This window comes from Lepeophtheirus salmonis, chromosome 7 (assembly GCF_016086655.4).
Source record: "Lepeophtheirus salmonis chromosome 7, UVic_Lsal_1.4, whole genome shotgun sequence".
Lineage (NCBI taxonomy): Eukaryota > Metazoa > Arthropoda > Copepoda > Siphonostomatoida > Caligidae > Lepeophtheirus > Lepeophtheirus salmonis.
In genome coordinates, this window is record NC_052137.2 from 272,298 (window position 1) to 289,601 (window position 17,304).

A 17,304-nucleotide genomic window follows, 5' to 3' on the forward strand; every position below is an offset into this window, starting at 1 on the left:
GGCTGCAATTTCGATCCTCTTTGTTTCCTGATTGGACATGGTCTCACGGTTGGAAGTTGTTACGCTCTCACAGGAAGGATTTTTGTTTATTTTAACAGTAAAAATACGAAACAATCAGATTGGTTGCCACAAAACCTCTTAAAAAGTATATTTACATCATCAGTAAATAATTTTGCACGGCCCGGTATTATCTACTGTCCTATTCTCATCAAAACTGTCCATTATTGAAATTCATATCTTGACCATCTTCTCCATTTCTTGAGCTATTGCTTTTTTATTAGTCATTGCTGCGAACACAACTCATGTATTTTTGCTATTAAAGCTTCTATATCAAATTTTTCTTGGTGACTTAACACCGTTGACACTAGTCAATCACACTTCTTAATTCTGCAGTTTCATTTTCTCTGTTAATTAATTGCTGGCCGGACGTATATAGAAATAAAGGGTAAGAACTCCTAAATTGAATGATGTACAATTTTTGGCACTGAACAATGTGTCCTCCTTCCTTACCAGATCTAAGCCCACTTGACTATGGAATTTGGGGGTGTCATTCAAGGCTGTCCCTCACAGAAATACTGTTGAGCTGAATGCCTTCATTGTTTTGAGAGGCTAGCCATGTATGATGAGTATGTTGTGAGAGTCTGTAAGGCCTTCCGACCTCGTGTAGAGCCTGTAATCGAGGCTAAAGGTGGACATTTTGAATTTTAGGGAACGAAAATGTGAGGTTTCCCTAGTTAATAAACTAACCTTAATAACACATGCACTTGAGAAAGCCTTATATGCCTCTTTCGAATGTTTCAAAGTAAACCTGGTACCCATGGGTTTGATTGAGGCTACGGAAAGGCACCAATAATGTTAAAAACCACCCCTGGCACTTCACAAAGCATATATACCCCCTCGGAATACTACTAAAATAATTCAAGTCCCGCTTATATTGCACATATATAATTTTGATATGGTTTATAGCAGGTTGAACAGACGTCCTGGTTTTACCGGGACTGTCCCCATTTGAAAAGACCGTACTAATAAATCCGTGTTGTTCTTTTTTATCTCCGTATTCAATGCGGGTTTATTTTGAAGCATTTGAAAGGGGTCTAAATCCTTCTGTAAAGCAGCTGTAGTGGTTTTTTAGCCTGCTTGGTGACTTTACAGTAATCCTTAATCAGCCCATGGGTCTAAGGTTCATTTTGAATTATTAAAAGTTTACCTAAATACATTGTGACGCATTGGCGATTGTTTTTAACCTGCTTAGTGGTCCTGTCATTACAAACAGTTGCTTTCGGTCGAGGTATTCTGACTTTGTTTGTAAATGACAGGAAATTTTACAAAGATCAATTTTCCACCGGCAATTTTCTACAGGTCAATTCCGTACATGGTATTTATGTTGGATTTACCGTAAGTGTAGAGTGTAGAACTCTAAGAAATCGCAGGATCCCTATAAATAATTCTAGTCTATAGATCCGCATATTTAATGTGAATATTATTTTGCATTTAAATTTCTTGAATCCGTTAAGATGCCCAAAATAATTCAATGCAGTTCAGAACTTTAGTTTGATTTTTTTCTTTCTTGATCTTTATTCAAATAATATATGTAGGTATATACACAAAACATAAAATATGAAATTGCTAACAGGAAAAGCGTTGTATTAACATAAATAAGTATTTTAACTTAAAATTAAACCTTCTTTCCAAGATCTACGCCTACAAATAATTAAACATTTTAAAAATCAAATAATCATGAAAAACAATCACACACTAAATAATCTAAAGCATAATAATCAATTCATTGGTCTCCCTTGAGGAAAGTGTTCATACGTGAAAGCAATTGCTTTTAAACAACACATATATCTAGCTGAATCAGACAAGATCTATTTGACAATGTCAATAGAATGATCCTAGGAATCCCTACCCATCCTTGGTATTTTTAAAGAAAAGGCGTAGAGTACAAAACTACTGTTCTCAAGTTTTCTTTTACAATAATTTGTTGATATAATTGAACATTTATAATTGATGGATGAATCTCGAATGTAACTCAATTTGGAGAAAAATCATTCATACTTGCTTTTGTGTTGACGGTGAACATTTTTCAATTAATTGGGAGGTATTAGATAAATACCTAATTACTCCATACTCCTAATTACATAGGACACATCAGGCCTCAAGGTCGTGCCTCATTACAACGTAATTATGTACACTTACTATGTACAAGTAAGGGGGGGGGGAGGATACAATTCAAATATATTAATATTGGCTATTAAACTTGCAAAAAAAATTGCAATCATAAAAAAAGTATTTAACTTCCTTTCTTTATTTTCCAATTCTTCTTTTTTACAGGCACTAACAGAACCAAAGAAATGTCGTTTGAGCAATAGACACAGGGAAAAAAAGGTGGCCGGAAATAAACTTAAAAAATTTCAAGAAATGTTTGATACATTAATAACTTTACTATTTATTTGACTTTTGATTTGAGCCTTGGGTAATTGAGAGGTCAAAAACTATTATTTGAGATATTCAAAGGATTTTTTCTCAGTGGCAGTGATAGTCTCGACACGTCGCCGAAATGAAAAGCAAGCTGAGGCATTATCCTTCAAGGACGGGACCTCCAATCTCTCCCTAATGGATGACTTGAAGGAGTAAATTATGTTATGGTGGGTGCTCTGCTAATAATAGGCCAGAGGGTTTGAGGTCGGTAGATAAATAAGAATCCAGGGCCGTCCGTAAGATTATATTTTGGGAAGGACTTGGTTTTTGGATTTTTTGCAAAAAAATTTGAAAAATTAAATTTTGTGAAAAACAACTCAAATATTTTTTTTTTTTGGGAAAAACATTATAAACATTAATTTTTTTGGGAAAAACATTTCAAAAATCCTTACATATTCTCTAAAAATTTCAAAAATTATTAGCTGTTCACAAAAAATTACTTTTTTTGGGAAAAAAAGTTCTAAAATCAATATTTATTCACAAAAAGTTCAATATTTTTGAAAGAAAATTCAAAAATCGACAGCTCCTCAAAAATAAATAATTTTTTTGAAAAATTTCGAATAATAAATTTGGCATTAAAAAGCAAACATTTCTTAATTTGGGACCCTTCTAGCCCACCCCCTGCAGAAACTCCTGGAATCAGTTCTTTCTCAAGACACAAAATTTGCAAATTTACACTTGAAAAAGAGTGGCAATGATGAATGTTTTATGTTCTTGTGGATTCATTCCGAACGAAACTTGGCGAGAAGAAAGAAAAAAAAAATCAATACTCTATTTCTCTCTTTAAGCTAAGCTGTAAAAAAAAGGATTGCCAGATGTCGTAAATAATCATCAAAGTTATTTAAGTTTATTTCCGGCTTCCCTGTTTATGTAGTGGGTCAATATAAAACCAATCCTATTTTTATTTTTTTTGACTTCATATTTACATACAAAATAGATACCAATATTTTATAGACGTATTTGAGTCAATTATAATCTTTGAGTACAAATTTGCAGTATGAGTTATTATACTCAAGAATCATAGAAATGTTTTAGAACCTTTCTTTGATTAAAAAGATATATATTGCCCCGGTACGACCATTGAAATCAAATCTATCAATATATGATTCATGTATTAAGACGATCAATTTTGCCTTCTTTAAGAGTGCAATTTACGACAAATCCAAAAGGTGAATAAAATTAATTTTTTTACAGAAATTCACAATTATTCGTGGGAGAATACAAATGTTGTCCACACTCAATTTTGAGAAAAATCCTTCTAGATTACTTTTTGTTGACGGGCCACATATTTATTCGTATTTTTTTTTTTTTTTTTGATCATATACCTATATATATTAGATAATCTGACATTTTAAGATAAAAATACTATAGTGGATATCTTTCTTAGAAAAAAGATATGGCCCCTGAATGTTCTGTCATATAATTTTCTTTCCAAAATAAAAATGCGCAAAAAAAAAAATATATATATATAAATTTAATTATTAGTAGAATGTTGAGTTTTCTTAATATACAAATATAATTATATTATAAGAAAGAATATATTTACTTTAAATAACCCAGAAATTGGGCAATTTAAAATATCATGTACAATTTGTGAAATTATAACAAGTAAATATGTTTTATACTACATAAAAAAGTACTTTTTTCCGTGAGTGATTGACTAAATTTGTTTTAATAAATAACAAACAGTTTGAAATACCGTATTACTGTTCATACTAATATTAGTGAAAAATATAAATTTGGAGAAATTTATATGCAAAGAAACAAAATTATGTTTGATCAACGTTGGTTTTTTGTTTTGTTTTTCTCAAAAATAAACATTTTTATGTAAAATTTTGAAAGGACTTAATTAAGAACAAAACTTTTTTTTTTTTTTTTGCTCACAAATGTGTCAACAACTGAATGCAAGAATAGGTCGATTTTTAGTTGAGGAACGGACAAAGTAGAAGCATGCTAATTAATCTATGGAACCTTATCTACTGTCCGTATTATTTTTTGTATTTCGTATCTTTGCCCAATACTTAAACAAAAATTTACCTAAAATCTGTACGACAAGCGATACGGCCATTGGGAAGGGTTCACTTTGCCTGTTGCTCCAACAAAAATTGACCTATTATTTTGAGATTAGAAAGGTACTTCCTGAGATCTTTTTTATCCTGAATATACGCATTTAGAACCACTGTACATCAACAAAAATCCACAAAATTGGTCAAAGTCTAATTTTTCCGTTTTGTAAATAAAACAATACGTAAACATCTAAATGTAACATTAAATACTTCTTGCTCATCGCGGAATCTACAAATACGTGTACCTTTCCTTATTCAACAATTTATTTGGCTGTAGAAAAATTGTAAGGAGTTTATAGTCTTCCTACCTGTTTAATCAAGGGTGGAGTTATAAATTTATTCATTTCTAAGGAATTCCATGTTCTAATCAAATACAACTAGAGTGTTTTAATTAGAATTTTCAACCATCTTCTTTACTTTCTTAAATCCTCGCTTGGATTGAAGAATATAAAAACGAAGAAAATAATGAATGATAGCTAGAATGTTTAATAGTCTTTTCCAGCCACACACTTTCACCTATAAATTCATGAATTTTATCTCCTTGAAAGAGTTTATGATGAAACTACAACAACTGAAATGATATAAATAGTAACTACGTTATTTTCGCTTTTGTAGTTCCCCTAAAATCCGATGAGCACCAATTTTAGTACTGATAAATTTGATTAGAACCAAAAAGATGTGACCACAATCCTTTTAGTTGTTTTTTTTTGACCAACCCAACATTTACAAGAGTAAAAGAGAGGTAATGAAACAATCATGAAATAAATTATAAGATAATAAACTACAGTTAGAAACATTACACACAGGGCCAGAATTAACTAGGGGTCCCCAATAATAAAACCATCATTACGGCACCGAGACTACAGCAACAGGATGCAACGATTGATACAACAAATACCATATATTAAAAAAATCAAAGCTGTAGAACTGAATCTACTGTATTTATGTATACTTTATGCTTAAGTTTATTTAATAAACCTTTAGAATAAGAGATACCCCCCTGGAAAATTATGTCTCTTTCTAAAGTTTTCAATGAAGATCAAACAAGATAAGTCTTTAGTTGGAGTTATAAAGTTCCACCAAACATCACAAGGGGGACCAGGAATGTCTATAGAGTTGTTGAAAATATGATATAATTCGGGAGCGATACTTTTTTGTGGGTTGCAAACTGAACATTTTTTTATTTTCCAAAGCTGCTCTTGAGAAAAAGAAATAACATTTAACCATATAGCGTGTGCTCATGAGTAACTAAGGATGGGGATTTCGTAGAGGGCGAGGAGAAGGCGGGAGTGACGTTAATGGTACTACTGAATGAAGATCCTTGTATACTAGCATACAGAGGAAAACCTTCAACCTTTAAGAGAGCATTAGTGCAGGAAAATATTTTAAAATGTTATTTATTATTATTATGTTAGTATGTTTTTAAAAAAGTGTACACAAAAGTATTAAAGAATGGGTCATTCAGAGAGAGAATGGTGGAGACGTTAACACCACGACCATCCATTAAGTAATGAAGTAAACAGAAAAAAAAAAATGATAGACCAACCACTTTTCCTCAGAACTGTCATTTTTCTCTACGTTTTGCCCATCCCCATGAATGACTGAGTGTAATACTGGGGATTTTTAGAAGAGTTATAAGTGTAAGTCCTTGTTGCAATACGAGTAGAATTGAGGATCAACAACGGATTAATGCCTATCCACAAATATCCTTGTATTTATTTCCTTCATTCCACAGTTAATCTAATAAACTGTCATGACAAGTAAGCTGCTCTCCGTCCCAATTAATGAATCAAGTTGGCAGGTTGACACCATGTTAATTTTCAGATTTTTCCCAGTCCGGCTGAACATATTTTCTACAAATCTAATTATATAATACTTCAATATATGTACAATATTTTTGTCAATATAATATGTACTTGCATAAAAAAAAGTGAACATAATTGCCTGATACGCCGTTGTCCTTCAGATTAAAAAAAAAACTATGCAGACTCTATATAATTCAATGCATGATAGAAGTATAAAAGGCAGTGAGCTTGTATGTAAAGAAATTTATTTTAGGTCCTTGAAGCAAAAACATACACTATAGAGATACATGTATATGTATAATGTACATTTAAAAGGGTCAAAGTTCAATTTTGAATTAATTCAAAATGCATCTCTTTTTTTCTCTCTCTCTCTTGTATCTATAAATACACAAATAAAATAACAATAATAGTTTCATGTACCTATTTCGTTTTTAATAAATGTTGGGACGTCAAATATTGTGCTCAGATAGGAAACAAGTTTAATGAATTTAATTGTAGATGATAGCTTCTAAATATTCATGAAACATGCACACACAAAATTAAAACTTCTTTTTCTTCATACCTGAGCCTCAATACAGTAGCCCATGTGTTCCTTGTTGGACATAGTGGGTACTCGAAACTTGCAGTAGCATGAATAAATTACGAAAGACGATATTTTTGTGGAATGAAGATAAGACAACTCAAACCAATTTGTGACATATTCAAATACGATATTTAGTCTTATTATTTATTGAATATGTCCTCTCCTTCACACGCTAAAGCACCCTTGACTCAAGGACGAATTTATTGGCAGCTTTTGACGATGAAGGCCGTGTCCACGGTGTACCACAATGTCACTATGGCATCTCGGAGAGAATCTCAATTTGAATAATACGAGTGGTAGACATTATTCTTCGATACGCCTCAAACTGCAAAGAACAGTGACTTGAGGTCACGACTAGGGGAGGGGGTCATATGGAATTCTTGATGCTGAATACAGTCCGGATGGAGATACCAACAGTCTCTACAGCCTTCTATGCACTGACACCAGTTCCAACGAGATGGTACACTCGGGTTGAGTTGATTGTTTTCTAAAAATATTTCTTATTACGTCATGACTGATGGGATCGGGAGTTTTTTAGTCTCTAGAGTGCTACCAGGATGAGCCTTAGCTACATTTGCTCGATGCTACATAAAAAAATAGACTTAATTAATATCACAAAATTGTTATTTCCTAGATCAAAATATATAAATATAGAGATCACGATAAACAGGGCACCCTGTATAAACACTCATTGTTTCAAGCAAACCGCCTGCAAAATCTAATTAATATGACCACGAAGTTATTTGTTCGATGAAAAATACGTGTATGTATATTTTTGTTGGGCAGCATATTTTTGAAACTTTGTTGGAGTAATTTTTTTTTGCCCCCTCTACCAATGCCCTTCATTTATTTAGTTAGTAAGGGCATTGAGATGGTTGGGTTAGACTTTATTTTACAATTAAAACTGGCACTGAAATCGGCATTTATCTGTATGCTATGTTTACCTACTCCAATTTGACTTCGAGGACAGTTCAAAGTGTTGTTGGTTTTATTGCGATTGTAAACAGTTTTAGCACTGCCTTACTGCCTTTTTTGACTTTCCTACGTCAAGGAGGCCAAGTTTTTTTTGTTTTGTTTTTGCTTCCTGCTCTCCCATTATTCATAAAAAGAAAATATGACAATTCCAGCTCTATACAAAGGTACAGTTGGACGCATTATAACTTATAATTGTAGAAAAATGACGATGATTGACTGATGATAACGTCAATGGTTGATGACTATGATAATAACATAATATATCAAAGATTTTTGAGTGCAAAACGAATATGGAATCTCAAAATGTAGTCTACATCACATTTGTATTTTTAGATCAAATATCTTCAATGTCTATCAACAAATATTTCCTATTAACACCTGAAGGACCAGCAAATTGCACTTAATATAAAGAAAAAATTATTTTTTGATTCTATATTGGGGGCTAAATAAATGATCATATATCAAATGAAGTTTCCCAAGTTGAATTAACATTAAAGGGTATCTTAAATTAATCCAGAGATTTGAATACGAAGACTATACGAGGTCAAAATGGAAAAAAAATACTTATTTATTCATCAATAATTATGTTGTCCCTTTCAATGTAATCCCCTTCAGATACAATACACTTGTTCCAACGCTTTTTCCAACCCTCAAAGCATTTCTCATAAGTACTTTTTGGTAAATTCATAATCAAAATAGTAATTGGAGAAAAAAATATATATTTCATAGCGATTTTTTGTGTGTGGATAAATATCCCAGAAAAATTGCCGATGGTTAAACAAATTATGCAAAAAAAAAAGGTATCTTTCTAACACATGGGCTTGAAAAAAGGCAGTACCTTTTTTTTGTTCAAAATTGGCTTTTTTCAAATTAAAATTATAGATTAATTTATTCATTTTATGACACAAAGTCTCTTTAACACTTTGTAAGACATTGCTTTGCTTGAAAAGTTTTTTTTTCCAAGCAAGTAATGTCTTAGAAATATCAAATGTAGCGTCTCACTTAGCAAAATAACTCAGAAACTAAAGAACAGATTATTATGTAATTTTGACATCTGTCTTTTGAAGGTTGGGACTAATTAAAAATGAGCTGAATTTGAAAAATATATATAGCGGTATATATGTGTGAAGCCCAGGACATTTCAATACAAGTGTTATATTTCCAGACGAAAAGGGATAGTAACAATTTCAAAAATATATTATGTCGAAATCGGGACAATCTAATGGGTTCTACATGCATTGGTATGCATGTAAAACTGCTTTGATACCCTAACTACAAATAAATCCCACATCATGATTGTACCTACAACGAGCGTATGCTACATACCAGTACGATCAAGTGGTGATCAAGTTCCATTTCCTGAATTATAATAATTTATCATCAAAGTAAGCCGACCCAAGATTGATTTTCTTCTTATTTTATTTATTCCTTTGATCCATTAAAATGCTTTAAAAATACAAATGTAAACACGTTGCACACTTCAAAAACTGTCATGGACTGTATACCTACCTAGTTACATATAAGTCGAGAGCATGCCTTGAATTAAATGGGTATAGATATGTATACGTATTGTATATGTAGTACGTGATATATGTGGGCGTCAACACAGAAGTAAGCTAGAAAATTTTTCTCAAAATTGAGTGCAGACTACATCGATTTTTATCAAGAAATTATTCTTATTAACCCTTTGGGTGTATCTTATTTTGCACATAAAGTAGTAGAAATGGCTAGTCCCAATAAAATAACTTTAAATTGATAGTTTAAAGGCCATATCGGGACCAAAAAAAGTATATTTAATCTAATAAAGGTTATAATCCATAACTAAAACTCTTTTGTATTCGAACCCATCGCTTAAAATGTGCAAAAATATCTCATAAATATTGATCTGTATTTATGTAAAGTAGATTATCGAATAAAGATAGTGCACTTCCCTGGGAAGAAATGACTCCCTAAACGGCTAAAAATGTCCAAGAACACTATTTATCTCGTCAATCAGCGGCTAACCAACAGTGAAAATCAAGAGGAATCTCTTTGGCGTAAAACAGGCAGTGGTGGTGAGGAAAAAATTGGCATGAGAGCCACAAAGGCTCAATGTGGTCCCCTAGAGCATTGGCATGAACTCACTTTACTTAACGTTCTGTTCAAACGTAGCGTCAAAGGCCTGCACCATCTGCCACCCAAATATTGCAGCCCTGAAGGACTCCGTCAATGAGTACTAGAGAGTGATACTATCAACAACGAGTGTCTAGCCTTTAGACACCATCTGAAGGCCATAATTGCCACCAATATCAACCAAATTGAGAAAGTAAATGTTCTAAAGGAGTGTGTGAAGAAAATAGAAAAAAAAAATTGAGTGTGTCCCTGCGAATCCTGAGCTTATTTCTAAAAGTTCAGCTTTATTAAGATTCTCAGAAAGTACAAGTACTAAGACATTGAGATTTGATATCTTCAGTGGTTACCCTTGGCCTCTACTGCGTCCTCAATCTTAGGCCTGAATACCTTGCTGATGTTCTTAACTTATTTTACCAACAATTCAACCCACTACTTCTCCATGGCTGTTTTAGGGCAAATAAATTCACATGGAAGGTGCCACAATGTCTTACTTTCGATGCCGTCCCAGATCTCATAGTAAAGATGGCTGTATTCTGGTGAGGAGAGAGACCACATTGACCAGAGCCAGAAATTCAACAAACTATCTTTGCATCACTTTTGAGGGTTGTTTTTTTACTTGGGGCTTCCAGGCTTCCTCTCAAAGCCGTTGCTGTCGTCTTGCAGCTTTTTAATCTTGTTAATGATATCCCTTGAGTAATGGAGGATGCAGGAGATCTCGTTATAACTCACTCCCAAGTCAAGAAGCCTAGACACAGGATTTCGTATTGCCTTCATTTCAGTTATCCTTGGTCTGGCGAGGATATTTATTTTACAAGAATTGTTTGTATTTATTGCTCTACCAGTTGATATTTTGAATAAAAATCCCTAAGCAATTTAGTTAATCAGTTAAATATTGCCAAAGTTTCATTCCCAATTCCTTGGGACACGCTGTATATTCAAAGTAATATTTTTGGGGGGATTTTCTACTATTCTGAATTTTTGTTCAAGATTGTTTTTATGTTGAGAACCCACATATATAATATAAAACAACCCATCGGTAAGTTATTTATCAATGAATGAAATGGGGATCCCTTTTGCAGATCCACTAATCCATTCATCAGCTATTTATTATAGTCTATACAATGAGGCTTCCCCCCTTAAATCCCCTCTTAATAATGGGAACTTCTAATTAGTCCCTGAAATACACATTAGTTGTGTCGATATACTTTTCCAGCCATAAATTATTACACCCAGGGTATTAGGTGACAGATAATCCTCTTGTGATTTTCTTTCTTACTGACCATTTTTTTTCTTCCTTTTCTTTTTTCTTTTTGAAAGAACTACACCAACTAAAAAATCGAAATTTTGTGTTTTTAATTGGAAATTCGTCTTTTAATATAATTCAAGCATCAAGCATTTTTTTTACATCACGTATCTATATCACTCAACCTTTTCATAATTTTTTGCTTATGTTTGGGCAGATTAAGTCAAAATGAAACTGCCTTAACGTCCCATAAATCTACAGGGTGTATATTTACAAGGTGGTCTATTTACCAGTATTTTTAAGACCCATTCAAGATCGTCCATAACTCATTTTACTATCAATTAATAATATAAAACTATAAAAAAAATATTTTGTTTTTTTAAATTTTGCATCTTTCTATATGAGGTTGTTATTCCTATAAAAACTTCTAACGAAAAGTTATTGAAAGAAACAAAAAAAATCACGGGGTATTAATATACCGCAGTTTAGTGTATGTCAAATGGAGGACGTCACCTACCTGACATCAATTTTAGTACTGTGTTAAACAGAAATTTAAATGTTTACTATCATTTTGAAACATTTAAACATTTTCAGATTTATAATACTTTTTTTTTTGTCTTTTGCATGAAGGAAGTTATGTTTTAGCAATCTGTACAAGATTGTTAATGTTTTAAAGATATAATCTGTGTCATAGGGCATCTGAGGAAGCGGGAGGGGGGAGTCACAAAAAAGTTTGAGAAGTACTGATTTACATACTGTAATTAAAAACAAAAATATGGCTAATGGTAATTGACATAATCTTACCAAGGGAGTTTTGTTTGAGGTAAAAGCAACTCAGAAATTTAATGATTTATTTTGATTTAAAATAAGGTTGGTATTCTTGATTTTGTATAGCTTAAAAATTTGTTTTGGTGGGGGGAGTATTTATTTTTTTCTTCAAAAACAGTATCTGTTGGATATAGTACTATAGCATATACTTCAGTAGCACAATATCATCCTTCTTAGACTCCGAGTAGAATTGGAGATCCACATCGAAGTAATTCTTATCAGTTGTCTTAGAATATTTGCTTCTCCCATCTCCTCCCTCGTCACACCTGATTGTAGCTGATGAGCTGATCTATTTTTAAAAAATTTGCAATTTGACAGGGCATTCAATTTAATTACACTTGTATTTTTTTTTGTTTTTTTAACAATGTTCAAATTACACGTGATTTTTATCAATATACATGGGTAAATGATTACTCTAAATATAACCTTAAGACAGGATTTACTCAGATCTACTCAAATGTTGATCCTTCATTAAACTCTGAGTCCAACAAGGATAATAACTCCTCAAAAAATCATAAACATTACTCTGTCTCATTCATGAGCTTAAGTACTTGTGATTATTTTAAATTGAGATTTTATCTCTTCATGAACTAAAAAATCATAAAAACAGCTCTTGTCCGCATTAGGTCATATTTTATACAACTCTATGGTGTGAAAAAAAAGACTTTATAATGACCCTTCTAACATGTGTATTGTGTACAATATTAGTGATATAATATAATCTTTTTCCTATTGTGGTGTGGTCCAAAGTGAAGGTACACTGTTTAATATATAGTTCCCCAAAAAAGAAGGAAAAATAAAGTTCCTTATCGGCTAATTCACGACAGAATTAGTTGTTGTCACTTTTATTTTTTTCTTCTTTCAGCTGTGTGTTGGTATTAGACGAAGTAGTGAGGAGGGAAGAAAGTATGTGAATAAGAGAAGATAAAATAAGAATAAAATTTGACACATTGTCTTCCTCTTATATATTTTTTGTTTTTTCTCTCCTTCTCAATCAAGATAAGACAGACTTTATTCTTCTTCAGAAGAAGAAGAATAAAAAATTCTTATACAAGCCCCATCATTTCTACATCTAAAACGTTTGTTGAAGTAATAAGTTTAACTATATATTAGAATGGTTCTTAAATTTGAAATGATGGGAAAAGATAGTTACGAATATGTTAATTGATATCATTTTGGGCATGTCAAAAGAAAACAAAAACCTAAAATCCATATGGTACCCTTGACAATTTGACGAATGTTATATGTAGAGAAGAGCAGCTGTTATGAAACTTAAATAAGCCAATAAACACAAATACCACTCCGTTTCTAGCAAAGTAATCTATGTTGGAATTACTGAGTTGTTGATCCTCAATTTTACTATGAGTCCAACTTCAGGGGTGTCCTCAGGGCGTGGGCTGGATGGCCGTAGCTCCTACCTCTAAATTAAGAAATTTTTGAATTCATTATATTTTTTTGGGAGTTAGGATAAAAAAATTATACGAAAATGTATGAAAATAAATAAATTTTTAATTTGTTTTCCAAAAAGTTAGATTATTTGTAAATAGCTATGTATTTTTGAATTTTTTTTCCACAAAATTTAATTTTTTATAACTAAATGTAAATTATTGAAATTTTTTTCCAAAACATTTAATATTAGAATTTCTTTTTTGAATTTTTTTTCCGAAAATTGTAATTTTTATTCCTTTAATTAAATTTTCTGTAAATGGTTAGAAATTTTTGAAATTTGTCAAAAGAAAAAAAATAAATTAATTTTTACGAAAAAACCCAATTATTTTATAAATAACTGTGATTTTTTTAAGTTTTTTCCAAAAATATGATTTTCTTTGAACAACTAAAAAATTTTTAATTTTTTCCGAAAAAAACTTAATTTTTGAAATTTCTTAGTCACAAAAATGTATTTCTTGTAATCAAGTATGGATTTATGGATTTTTTTTTTTAATTCCAAAACCAAGCACCCCCTACTAAAATAAATTCCTGCGTACGCCCCTGAACTTATAACTAGTAATAAAAATTGTTAGCATGTTGACCATGTAAAAAAAAAACGGAAAATCATTATGGTAACCCTGATAATTTGAAGAATATTTTGATGGAGAGCAGCTTAGCTGTTTTGACGTAAATAAGCAAAGACACAGGCAAGAATTACTCTGATGTCAATCCTTAATTTTACTCCGAGGTCAACAAGGTCACTAATAACTCCCCAACAAATTCTCGTTTTTCTCTCTGTTATCCTTGAGTACCCACACTCGTAGTATCACTTAATACTTGGATTTTATCTCCTCAAGAAGTAAAATATTATGTTAACAGCCATGGAAAATAGAAAGCATTGTAATTATAGTAGGATACATGTTAAAAAAATAAACCAAAAATCATAATGGAATCCCGGCAATTTGAAAAATGTTTTGGTGGAGAGCAGCTTATCGGTCATGACGTCTCATTAAAGCTTCATTGACAGGGGAGAGGGGAGGGGGAGGAGTAAAGCAATAAATGAATTTTATTCCGATATCCATCCTCAATTCTACTCTGAGTCCAACAAGGACACACAATTAAATCCTTCGATCCTTAGGGCTACGGATCCGTCTTTTATGATCAAAAGCAAATGTTCTATTCAGTTTTCTACATATAAACGATATCCCGTGTGTTGTGGAAAAGGAAGTTTACTCCTCAGGAATTAAATAATAGTGATGGCAGCTTTGTCAAAGAAAATTGATTCTTCTGATTGACTGCTTCCGAAAAATAGGCGAGGAAAAAAATGCAACCAATTTTGTATAAGTGAACATTGTCTATATTTGAGTAAAAGAAATGAACACTTGCCATCTTGCAAATGTGGGCGGACCCTTCTTTGGTCGAGTAACTGTCAAAAAAATACTCGCCAAAGTTGGTGAGTACGTCTTTAACCAATCATTACTCATCATTTGGCTTGGAAATGGCAAAACTAGCTTCACTTTATCAATTTATTAAAACTTGGGATGGAATAACATATATTTAGTAAAATCCTTAAATTTATCACTTTTGCTAAATTATAAAACAAAAAAAAACACTTTTACATTTGTCCAAATAGAGCATTTTATTTTGAATAACTAGGTTAGATGTGTGAACAAGCTTTCAGAAGATTTATATAAAAGAAAAAATAAGTGTTGTTGTACTGCTTATAGCGCGCACATATTTTCCATGTACAATATTACACCTACACATTTATTTAAAAGCATTTTTAACCCACAATTAGGTAAAAAGTGTATATCATTATTCAATATATCTCTTACGACTTCCACTTAGGACTTAAATTCATAGTCATTCGACAAATTTAAGAACCAGTCTAACATCATACATTCATACATATTGTAAATCTTAATGGATCATTTTGGTGGTTGAAGATTGTAATAGAGATAAGACGGAAGGGAAAAAGGAGGAGCAGAAGAAGAATATGATGAAGAAGAAGAAGGAATCTTCTTCTTCTCTAAATATATTACATACTAATTTTCAAAAAAAAAAATCTTTTAATGATTTTCATCTATTGAAATGACGTGAGAGATGTAATTAAAACACTTTCGGCTCCCTTTCATTTTTTTTTAAATAAGAAAAAAAGCTATATTTTTTTATTGTTATTATTTTTGATCTTATTAGGGATTCAGTCACAACCATTCGTCCTTTATTCCTCTTTCATTCAAAAAGGATTAATGTACGTCATTTGTGGTGCGCGTTATCATAAAGGCAATCTGTAACAAAAATCAAAGATAAGGAAAAATTCCAGGAATATTTTTTACATCATGAAAGATAAATTTGATGACACGTTAGTATTGTTGATGTTGTCCATTTTGGGGGGCCTAATTAACCAATTTTTCATTCATTTTAAGCAAAATAGTAAACTACTGGTTATCAAATGGAACTAACTAATAAAAGGATTTAAAACTTACTTTCCGTTCAAAAATATTCTTCTTTTGCCTACTATGAAATGAGTTAAAAATATATTTTTAAATAGTTTAACAAGCTTATTTTCATACTACAGAGTGGAGACCCAAAACATTTAATACTATCACTAAATAACGTAAAACATGATTTTTATAGAAATAAAAAAGGAAAACTCAAAACCAATTTGGGATATGTTTAAATACTATATTAAGCTATATTCTGACTCAATGAGTCCTCTTTCCCAAGTAATAACTGCATGTAAACATCAGGGAATACTTGAGAATGTAGGCCGTGTGAATGGCGTACCACCTTATCATGATGGCAGCTCGGAGAGAATCCAATTTTGGATGAGAAGTGTGGCAGACATTCTTCACCCTCTCTCTTCTGCAAATTGAGTTCAGGACTTGGGGAGGGCCACAAGAGGGCATCCCAGAAGTCAGTCAACACTGCAAATACCTTTCAATGCCATTTCCGTTCTTAATGGACTTAATTATGTTGGAAGTCGTCGAGGCCAACACTCATGTAAGCACTGTTTTTGATTACCCAGAAGAAAAACATTCATGAAAAAAAATTAAATGAAATAATCAATTATAAAATAATAAATTACCTTTCTACTAGACCTTACTGGGGCATCTACAGGATTATATATGAATATATATATATTTAAGGGGGAGGGGGTGGCTTCGTATTCTAGGCTTTTCAAAAATCCATAATTGTTGACACATAATTAAATTTTGGAAAAAAATTTAATTTCAAATATTCAACTTTTTGGACAAAAGATTTCAAAAATCCCCAGCTATTCACATAAATCTTAATTTTTCGGGAAAGGTTCAAAAATTAATTTTTCGATAAAAAAAAAATATTAAAAATTTAAAATTTTTTCAAAAGTTTAATTATAATTTTAAAAAGACATAATAGTAACTCATAAAAAATTTGAAAAATTAAATTCAATTTCAAATATTCAATTTCCTAATAAAGAGCAAAAATTCCTTAGTTTGGGTGGGGTGGGGGCTAGAGCTCCCCCAGCCCACACCCTGCGGACGCTTCCACCTTATATCAACTTTCAGATCCCAAGATGGTGTCTCTTTCAATTATTATTCATTTTACCACATGAGTGTAAACGCTCTACAGGCACATTTATGATTGATTTCGATGCCTAATAACAAAATGAAATACGACGTTATGTAATTGTCTAATGTTCCCTTCAGGAATGCTTAATTATTTTCAGTCATTATCAATAAAATTTCACACTCGTTAAAAGTACGTCATTTGACAATGCATTGTAATCCCTTTGTAGGTAGA